The following is an 11346-nucleotide window of genomic DNA, read 5'->3' on the forward strand; positions in this document are numbered from 1 at the left end:
CACTGAGTAGTCTAGGCAACAGCTCTCTCTCCCTCTTCCTGGGATGCCATCCCCCACCTTCCTGGTTTGACAAACACATACTCGACTGTCCAAGACCCAGTCTGTGTAAACATCTCCTGAGCCCTTCCACTAGTCCCTCAGCCAGAAATTAGTTGCTCTGTCCTTATTTCTGTCAAGCCCTGTGTAAAGTCCTCTGTCATAAAACAATAGTTACATGTATGCCTACCCTCAAACTCTGGGTCAAGAGTGTGTTGGTAAATCTTTACTGAGTTCATCACTCAGTACCACTTTGTATTCCCAGAAGCTACCACGGTGCCAGAAAATGGTAGATGTTCAAAACTCCACTAGACTGTTCTCAGGTATTGACTGGAGTGGTCATTGTCAGGGTCAGTTTTCAGCAGGTTCATGCAGAAGACAATTCTTTAGGCAACCTCTACTTTCATTTTTAGCACTCTTTCTCTTTCTTATAGATTTTACTCTTCCTAAGGTTTTCCCTAGCAGTGAAACAGATTTGATTAATAATAATAATAATAATAATAAATCAGAGAAGATGTTAATGGTAAAGCTGAGTGTTAACAGTTAAAAATATACATTAGTTTAAAAGAGAATGCCTGTACAAGGCAATGTTTAAGGCAAAATCACAAGAAGTCCATAGTGAAATTCCACATACATTATATCACTGCAGTGGAAATGGGGAGCCCTAAGGTATTTTCATGAGAGTACCTCAGGTCATATAAACCAGTCATCATCATGCTGTAATGATAGTCCAAGGCTTCTACTTTTCAAATCTGGAAACACAATCAGTTCTATAACCCACAGAGCCATAGAGTTCTATCTCCCAAGGTACCTCCACTTAACCACCTCCTTGGGTTTGGGGGGTAAGGGTTGTTTTGTTTTGTTTTGTTTTGTTTTGTTTTAAGTAGGTTCAATGTGTGGAGCCCAATGTAGGGCCTGACCTAACAGCCCTGAAATCAAGAACTGAGTTAAGATCAAGAGTGAGATACCTAACTGACTGAGCCACCCAGTTGCCCCTCCAACTGCTTGGGTTAATCAACACTCTCAAATCCATCTGTAAAGCAAATCTACTAGGACTCACAGCATGTTGAAACATTGAAACTGGTAGGCTTCTCTCTGATACAGCCACAAATTTCAGATGCAACCAGCTAGCTATGTCCTTGTCAAAATTAGTTGTACTTGATTCCAAGTTGTTTTTTTAGTATATGTGCTGCCAAAGCAAGCACTCCAAGTTGTTTTTTAATCTAAATTAGACTTGCGGGATGCCTGGGTGGCTCAGTTGGTTAAGCAGCTGCCTTCGGCTCAGGTCATGATCCCAGCGTCCTGGGATCAAGTCCCACATCGGGCTCCTTGCTCAGCAGGGAGCCTGCTTCTCCCTCTGCCTCTGCCTGCCATTCTGTCTGCCTGTGCTCCCTCTCTCTCTCTGACAAATAAATAAAATCTTTAAAAATAAATAAATAAATAAATTAGACTTGCTATTTTATTTAAGGATTTAATTAAATCAGTTAACTATTTTGAAAACTAGTGAAACGAAACTATTAAAAGAAAGACTATTTTTTCTATGAAAACACAGTTAAATACTGTGCAAAGATGGAATAAAATTGAGACAGTAACAACAATTGCTATCAAAGAAAATATGGGAGAAAACTATAAATTACTAGCCATGAGGGAAGATCACAAAAACCTAGAAGGATTATGTACTTTAGTTGTCTCATGGGTATCCTTAAATTCTCCCTCCATTATAGGGAGATTCTTAGGTAGATTATTAGGGAATATAATTTACCCAAGAAAAGTGACACTGAGGGATGCCTGGGTGGCTCAGTTGGTTAAGCCACTGCCTTCAGCTCAGGTCATGATCCCAGGGTCCTGGTATCGAGTCCCACATCGGGCTCCTCGTCCAGCAGGGAGCCTCCTTCTTTCTCTGCCTCTGCCTGCCACTCTGCCTGCTTGTGCTCTCTCTATGACAAATAACTAACTAAATAAATAAATCTTTGGGAAAAAAAAAAGCGACACTGCACCTCAATCAGTAGAACTAAACTCAAAACCAAAAAAGTCCTCAGCCCTATATCGAAAGAATGTCAAAAGAAATATATGTGTGTGTGTGTGTGTGTGTGTGTGTGTGTGTGTGTATATAACAATCTTTTGCCATTCCTTTGAATTCAAATATTCTTTTGAATATATATATATTTATATATGTATATATATACACATTTAAAGTCAAAGAAATAGTATCACTTTTTATTTTTTTTTAAAGATTTTATTTATTTATTTGGAGAGAGAGCATGCATGCAAGTGCGGGGAGGGGCAGGGGGAGAGGAGGAGGAAGACTCTCAAGCAGACTCCGTGCTGAGTGTGGTACCTGATGCAGGGCTTGATCTCACCATCCTGAGATCGTTTCAGACCTGAGCTGAAATCAACCTAACTGACTGAGCCACCCAGGCACCCCAAAATTGGATCACTTTTTAAAGTGATTCCCTGCCTTAACCTACTTCTTCAATTAAATGAACAGCCTCTGGTCTCCCAGGACAGTCTCAATCACACTGCAAGAGAGGACCTATAAACTCCTTAAACTTCTCATTAACTCATTATTTGTGAGAGCTGCTTCCCCAGCATCCAGCTCTCATCTCTACCCATTTTTTTCTCACCTTTCTTTCTCACTTCTCCAACCTCCAAAAGGCAGAGAGGACACATGGGGACTTTCTGAGTCTCTTACCTCTCTAAGGTGTTGCCATGTCATTCCAGACAAACAGAGATGCTTTTGGAATTGAGGACCAAGGAAGAGGAAGCAACAGAACCAAATGTCTGAGAAAAATAAGCCGGCTTGGCAGGAATTGAGGAAGAGGATGAATAAAGAAGTTGAAAAACAAAACAAAACAGGACCCAGACACACTGACCGTGATTGGATGCTAAGAAAGAAAATAGTAGTATTTATTTTTTATTCTTTTGTTGTTTTCATTTTACAAACTCTTGTGTCTTGGGCTTGACTTTCAATAGATCATGGCAAGGGAAACTCGTTTTATATTTCTAAGTCTCATTTCCATTTACCCAATTGGGATCAGATATAAATGGATCCCAAACTGACACCACAGGCTTCCTGCAAGCTCTTCGAACTCTTCCTTTTCCTGCCACTCAGTCTGATCAATAAACTGCCATACTTCTGCTGTGCCACAAATGTTCAAAAATAACACCGTCCCATTAATGCAATGAAGCATAAGAAAAGTCCATCAAGAAGGTGTTTAAAAATGGAACCAAATGTGAAATATTCTTGTCTGAGAAAGGGTGAACTTAACAGACCATAGCTTGCCCTCTGGGCTGGAGTGGAAACAAGTAAACCAAGATCAGCTCTCCAGAGCCGTTCATCAACCAAGTCAAGTCTTCTTATAGTTTTGGCAATGTTCCCAGGAGTCAAGAAGCACGCACTATTAGTCCCATTTATCCAAACTGCAATGTTACAGTTTTACAATTTTAAAATTTTACAATTTTCCCAGCATAAAACCTCCTGGTGCCCAGATTGTAGCCCAACTAGTTGATAGGAGCCAAGACACCAAGCAAGAGTGACCAGAGACTTGCCCCATCTCAACTACTGCTGGACTCCAGTTCAGAACCACTTTGGAAGCTTTTCTCTCCCTGCTGTGTCTGTTCTTGATGACATGTTTAGGAAAAATAATAATAATAATAAAGTTTCCTCTGAAAGTAATCATCCTTTGTATTTCTACCTCTCGTTATAGTCTTAGATGATATTTTCTACTGCAATTAATTTTTTAAATTGCTGTGTAGTATGCACTGTATGAATATATCATAGTTTATCCATTCTCCAATGGATGAACACTTAAGGTGTCTCAAGTTTTTGCTTATAATCAATAGACCTTCTATGAATATGCTTATGTAAGTTTTTCTTACAGACTTGTATTGCCATTTTCTGGAGTAAATATTTAGGCTTGGGATTTTTGTTTATAAGGTAGGTATATATTTACTTGTAAAATATTTGTCAGATCGTTTCCCAAAGTGCTGGTACCATTTTAAATCCCTTTCAACAATGTATTAGAGCTCCAGTTGCTCCATATTTTTACCCCAACACTTGGTATTGTTGGTGTTTTTCCTTTCAGCCATTGTGTTGGATGTGTAACGGTTGATGCAACTTTTAAAAGTACCCATTCTACATTTTATGTGTGAGCCTTCTTAACTACACCTATCTGCCTCAGTTCCCAGGTTTTTGTATATTTATAACTGAGACAGGAGTATGGTCCCATGAAAAGATAACCTCAATGAAGATAAATATTTATGGACTTGGCATGTTACAGTAACTTAATAATACTTGTCAAATGATATAAACGAATAAGTGAATGGTTTTGCATAGCTAGACTTACTAAAATAAGGACACAGGAAGACTGTATGTATGAGCACGTCTGTGTGATCTGTTTCCAGGCTCTTCCCCGCCATGCTGCCAGCTGCATTTCATCTCCTTTCTGGTCCACTGAACTCTTTGCTGCTCTGGTGTGGGTTTTGGTTTTTTGTTTTTTGTTTTTGTTTTGTTTTGTTTTGTTTTTTTGTTTTTTAATATCAAAGGATGCCTAACATCTAATGTAAAGATATTCTTTTTCTTTCCCCCATTCTCTGAACTGAAGCATCAAGGAGACCCTGAGTAAATACTTCCATTTGCCCCGGTCTCCTCATCTTCATGTGTCAGATGAAGGGAGTGAGTTACCCTAAACTTCCCTAGCACTAAGGTATAGTGATTCTGATTCCTTCGTCACTGCATCTAAGGTCATGAGTCCCAGGACAGCGTTGCTTGCTTTCTCACTCTTTTTTTTTAAGGTCTGTGCATTAGGGATTGGGCCTAAGATTTGTTAAGAAATTTGGGCATATTGGGGGGATTTATGTTAGAAAACAAATAACACTGGGGTATGTGTGGACAAAAGTACTTTGGGGACATTTCTGGCTACCAAATAATCTGAACCTTCTGTTTTCCTTTTGAGCTAAGCCCTTTCCTTCTTTGTCAAATTTCACAATGGAATGAAGTTACCATCCACTCAATATAAATGAAAATGCCTTCTTGCTTCTACTGAAGGGAATTGACATTGCTATTCTTATGAGAATTAATTGAACAGTAATAAACTTGACTTTTATTTTAAATGTTTACAGAGCTCCATTTATGCCCCACAATTTGCTGCCTAATTCTAACTAGGGCAAAGTTTATAAATCAAGTGCCTCACAAGCAAACTTCAATTTGTAGGTCATCAGAAACTGTCACTTTTTTTTAAGTTAAAAAAAATTTGCATTAGGGTTATAAGTTCAAAGGGTAATATGTAGCAATACAAAGGGCAGGTGACATTTAAAAACTGTAAGGAAAATGTAATTATACCAATAATTGACATATCTAAATTATCTTAAAATATGTAAAAATGATGCTTTAAAATGCATTTTCTGTGGCAAATGGAAACCTATATCCTTGGTAGTTGATAACAGGATTATTGGAGCTTGGTTTTGAGTAGGAACCCTCCTATCTGAACGTGCAGAGCAGAACCAATAGAGTTATGCTCATTTTTATAATCGGAGAATGTGAACTGTAAGATACCAGTGCTATAAAATTGATTATCAAAGATTGTTTTTTGGCCTAGGAAATTGTCACTTTTTATAATTTGTTTCACAAACAGTCAAGAAAAATGGGCGGTTTCTAGTTCTTGGGTGCAAGAATTTGTATCCATTAAATCAAATTTGTTAATTGGATTCTCAAATCTTTTATTTTTAGATTGGTTTTGGTTATTTGATCAAGCAACAATCATTAAACGTTTTAAATATTCTACTTAATTTTACTCAGTTATACGTTACTTAATTAAGTTTTCATTTAATGTAGTACTTATTGAAATCTCTTGTTTGGGCAAATTATGGATACACACACAGGATCTCTAAATATCTATCTTTGGAAAGATGGCTAATTGTCTGCCAAACCTGAACTTCTCATTATTTAACTTTGGGCTGGAAGGTGATTGGCAATCAGTGACTGGAGTCCCAATCTGCCTTGAATCTAGGTGAGGCCATATGACTAGCATTCCCCAATGGAATGTGGGCAGAAGTAATGTGTCTCTTCCATCCCTGATGAGTAAGAAGGGGTATGCCTTCTCCTCCCACTTCTGCCCAATCTGCAGGCTTGATAGAGTTAAGCATAGGGTCCTTGGAATCCACGTGATAAAGACAGCAGAGGCACCAAATGTAAGGAGTCTAGATTTCAGAATCATCTTTGAAAGAGAGCCACCCACTAATCAAAAACACCCATTTTGAACTTTACAAACAAACTTCCTTCATGCTTGAATCATTGTCCATTTTGTATGATGTTTTTGTGATTGTTTATTGTAGCAGCTAGCATTAACTTTTCTAAAAGATTACTACTATTTTAGTCAAAATGCAATACTATTCCTTAATGGTGATCATAAAAGCAAACATTCCAAAGAAACAATAATAAAACATTCACTAAAAACTACTAAAAGTAGTTGCAAAAATTGTGTTTGTGTGTCTATGTGTATGTGCAAAAATGTGTGTGTGTGTCCATATGTGTGTATATAATAAAGGAGTACTTATTTTTAACCCAATAGCCACTTTGTCCTTCCTCTCTAGTTATCTGTAAACTTCCAGAATATTCTCTTGGGTCCTCAAATTATTTTAAAATGACTTAATTTCACTCCTCATTTAATCCTCTGCCACCATCTTTTCCCATATTAGTGTTTATTTAATGATACTTCTAATATGCAGGTCTCACAATTCCTCAATTTCTTCTTTAAAAACTCCCATTTCCATCCCATCTAAGTTATCCAGTAAGACAGACAATCCCTTTAAGCCATCAAACACCTAAATACTATGTACTCTATTCTTTGTCTTCTTCCTTTTCCCAATTATCTTGTCCTGAATATATTGTATTCCATTGTTATGAATTCCAGTCCCTCAACCCAACATCATTATCCACACCTATCCTTCCAACCATAAATGCTGAGCTTACAGCTCACCCCAGTGACTAAATGCTAAGGGCATAGATATAAGAATGAGATACTCAATACCCAGAGCCTCAAGGCATTTCCTCTAAAGGGGATCAAGAATTGTATTTTACATATAGGATGAAATAATATTGGAGAAATGCCTCTGTTCCCCTTTTCTACCTCTCTTTTTCTCCTCCACAAAAAATGGGATAGCTTTATCCAGATGAGCCCAAGTCAAGAGCCCTCTCTTCACTCTTGACCCCATGTAGGGAGACATCTGGCTTAAGTCACAGACCTACCATCTTTCTGAAAACAGACCTAGAGGTCCATGTCTACAGCTCACTCTCCCCTGTGGTCAGCATGGCCTGGGGGTAGTTCTTGCCATCTGTGGAATCAGCATTACTCCAAGTGAGTGTGAGATCTAGACTCATGGGCCTATGTTGATGCAGATTTAGGGTAGAGGTCCTGGAGTTTATAGAAGGAATTTCTGAGTAGTCAAGTTGGATCTAAGCTGTATGGCCTGACCAAACATACCAGAAGTTTTATAAGTAGAGGTAGAAGGTATATGCTCATCTCTCATTTTCATCTGAGTCCTTGTCTGATCAGAACCACAGAACAAAGAAGGACAAAGTACAAAATTTAGACCCAGGATATATGTTCTCAGGGGAGACACAGATATGAAAATCAATGGTTAAATTAACCCATGGATGTGTGTTAGGCATGATAAAGATATATGTATTAACTGCTATGGAAACAAATAAAAAGAGAAGAGATGAGATAAAACGTCCTTTGTATAAGGATGAGTAGGGAAGAGGAAAGAAGAAAAGATCGAGAAAGTTTCCCAAGATAGATAATGACTGTGCTGAATCTATGGGACATGAAAAAGTTAGCAGGCAGAAAAGGGAGGAAGACTTACTAGGCAATGGAATAACATGTGCAAAATAGGGAGTGAAGAGAGATCACAGCACTTCCAGAAATTTTAAGTAGTTTGGCCATGACAAGCCTGTTTGATAGGAAGTGATTAAAAAAAAAAAATCAAGATGAAGAGAGGGAGAGACTAATTCACAGAAGATTTTAGGGTTAATTTTTTTCAAGTTTTGATACTGAATCATTACTGGATTGTGGAATCTATTTAGTGGGTCATGATGTTTTTAAAATAGAAAACATCAGAGTAGTTTGCATTTAGTAAATTTGCATATTGTCTCATGAAACTTGGGTAGAGAAGTTGGTACTTGTGTGCGTTTACTGGCTCATTATGTAAAATGTATTTCTTACTGTGAAGTGACTTCTCTGGAGGGCCCACAGCAAAAATGCCTGCTCTCCAATGTGAAGATGCCTGACAGTCAATCAGTCCTACTTCAAGATACACAGCTGCCAATCAGCTTGTTTAATGCCTCATTCTGTAGCTAGTTGGCTATCTAGCTAGCTGTTTATTTGTATCGAAGTAGTAATCATCATAATCTCCCTGGTTATTTATATTTTAAAAACAAGACTTGGTCCCTAATTCTGACTTAACTCAGAGAGTATATTTTGGTCACAAATAGCTGAACATCTCATTAATAATAGAGAAACAAATAATACTCTTTGTTTCTTTTCATAATTACAACTAATCCATCAGCACAGAAAATTGACAGGGAAAATTATTTAGTGTCTTATGTAGGCACTTTAATAATTTCAAATTACTGTATTTTACAATTAGACATATTTAGATAGCCAAAGATCATCAGGTATTTGATGAAATCCTCCAAGACAAAAGACAAAGGCTAATACCAACAAGCAAAAAAAAAAAAAAAGGCTAAAGAAGAAACAGAGACAATCTTGAATAAAGAGTGAAGACATAATGAAATGTTTAAACTTTAATTAGTATCCTTAGGAACAGAAGAGAAGCTGTCAATACACTTTTTAAAGAGAAAGAAAAGGAAATCTTGAAAATTTTAAAGAAAGGATAATTGGGGGAAAATAACTAAGGAAATGAATTGGAAGAGAGTTTAAAAATATGCCCAAACCAGATTAATGATTCTGAAAACAATACACATGTGTAACTGGAACTGAACAATTCAATAAATGAATGGCAGTTGGTGGGAGCCAGGTTTCTCTGGTGAAGAGGGAGGTTACAGGCAAGCCAGGCAAGGAGGCTAGAATAATCCATGTGGTACTAATTTGAGTTACAGACGTCAGTATGAATTAATGGTTTAGCTAAATATAAAATGGATACATACAGAAATATATGTAGTTATTTATTGATGTATATACAAGGGCTCATACATACACATATATTTCCATGCTCTGTTGGTTAAGAGGCCCACCGAGAAACACTGACAACCCAGTAACAACAAGTACACCTCACACCTAAATCTTGTTTTATGGTAGCATTCTTTAACCAAAGAAATCAGGGCTCTTGAGGACAGGTTGGCGCTAGGACTGGTGCAGGGATCTATGAGATGAAACCGAAGCATCTGTTTGGGAGCTTTCCCTGCACTCGTCAGAAAGCCTCGCTATGTGAGTAATAAAACTCGCCCTACCCTCTTGCTGCCTGTGTGGTGGTATCAGTTTTGAACTCCAAAGTTTAGGTGGAATCACCACAAGAGAGGGAGACCATTCTCTCTTTTGTTTTCATGAAATGTACAAGAAGAACTCATTCGCTAGGTGATTCCATCATAATTGCTGTGCCATGTCCCACGCAGGCTGTGCGCAGAGGTAAAAGATGACAGTAAGTCACGTCCTTTAGAAAAAAGAGACCTCCCTGCTTTTAATACTCACTTGAGCTTTAGCACAGGTTTATTTAGTTAGAACAAGAGTAAGATAGCAAGTTCTATCTGTTAATAAGCAAACACGAGAAGGCCCTTAGAGGCATATGGACAGACTGTTAATAATGTAGGTTAGATTCAAGACAACGCATCCGTCCTGAATGAGAACATTTCCAAGGGTCTGATCACTTGAAAGAAACTTTGACAAAGAAAGGATTAGATTAGGCTTTAACCCTCTGGATTTTTAAAATAGAAAAGAGCACAGCTGCAATTTAAATCATCAGAGAGTGTACATTATTTAGCAGTTCTTTTTATAACTGTTTGCACTACAGGTGCAATAAGAGAACGTTAATTTTATCTACCAGGGCATTTCCATTTTGTGTATGTGTGTGTCATGGGATTCTTTCTTAAAAGCCCAGTTCGAAAGCCCCAGAGAAGACGCTTCTGTTTGCGTTAAACTGGAGCAAATACTTTTATTCTAATTCATTGTGAGGGCTGGTGCTCTATGTAAAGCAAGGAATTTTCTCATTAATATTTCTAAGCTCTTTAATGCTCCCATTTTCAACTGGATTAAAAATAAAAGACATCATAATAGCCCCAGCAAAGTATTTTTATCAGGCTAGCAGTAATAAGTGACTGCGGTGACTCCACTGGGGTGATCATGTTACATTCATAGAAAACCACCGACACAACCTAGGTGACATTTAAGTTTGCTGTTAAAAGTAGCTTATAGTTGTATTGTGCTGAGGTCAGACTAATCTGGGTAAGAAAGAAAAACGCTCTAAAAAATAAAATAAAGAAGGAAAAGAAAGACAATATTCCCCTTGTTGGCTTGTTCCTCAAACTGGGGCCCATCCAATATGCACACCCCGCTGCTTCCTGCTGGCATATTCCGGGGGTGGGAATCAATCCCCTCTTTGTAGAAATTAAGAAATTGTGGAAGCATTAAAAAGGGAAACACTGAATAGATCTAATGTAGTTGGAGACAAAGGATTTAAGTGATTTGGAGGGAGAGAGCAAGAGGAAAACTGGTCAGGATCTGGCTCGACCAGTTTCCCATTGGAGGAAGTCAGGGACTTGAGGTCACTAGAATTGGGGACTTGAGGTCACACAGGAGTCCACCCAGGAGCTCAAAGGTTACTTATGTTTCCTCTCCTCTTAATGTTTTATGGCACCAAGCAAATTCAGACAGCCGATTTCAGTTGAGACTAGATTAAACAGAACTGTATACATCAATGCTAAGGCGCATATCCATCTCAGGCCAGAGGTACAATGTTGTTTTAATAACTTAACCTTGAGCCAACTTGGATTGTGAAAGTTTTCACTCCATAGTAGAGAATAAAACTGAAAGGATTTTTTCCCCAAAAACATTATTTTGCTAATGCAATAAACCTCAACTGTAAATCATGCCATGCAGTAAGTAGGTCACTGAAAACTAAAATGATATCAGATGTAGTCTAGGATTTCAGTGTAGCAAGATTATCTTTTTGTAATTGCTGTAAAAAAATAAAAAGAAAGAAACAAACCTATTTTTATTAAAAGCTTGGGGGAAAGTTGAATGTTTCTAAAACTGTGTTACAAGCAGAAAATTCTTCTTCCTGTGTCGAGTGTTATAA

Source organism: Mustela erminea, chromosome 3, assembly GCF_009829155.1.
Source record: "Mustela erminea isolate mMusErm1 chromosome 3, mMusErm1.Pri, whole genome shotgun sequence".
NCBI classification, from domain to species: Eukaryota; Metazoa; Chordata; class Mammalia; order Carnivora; family Mustelidae; genus Mustela; species Mustela erminea.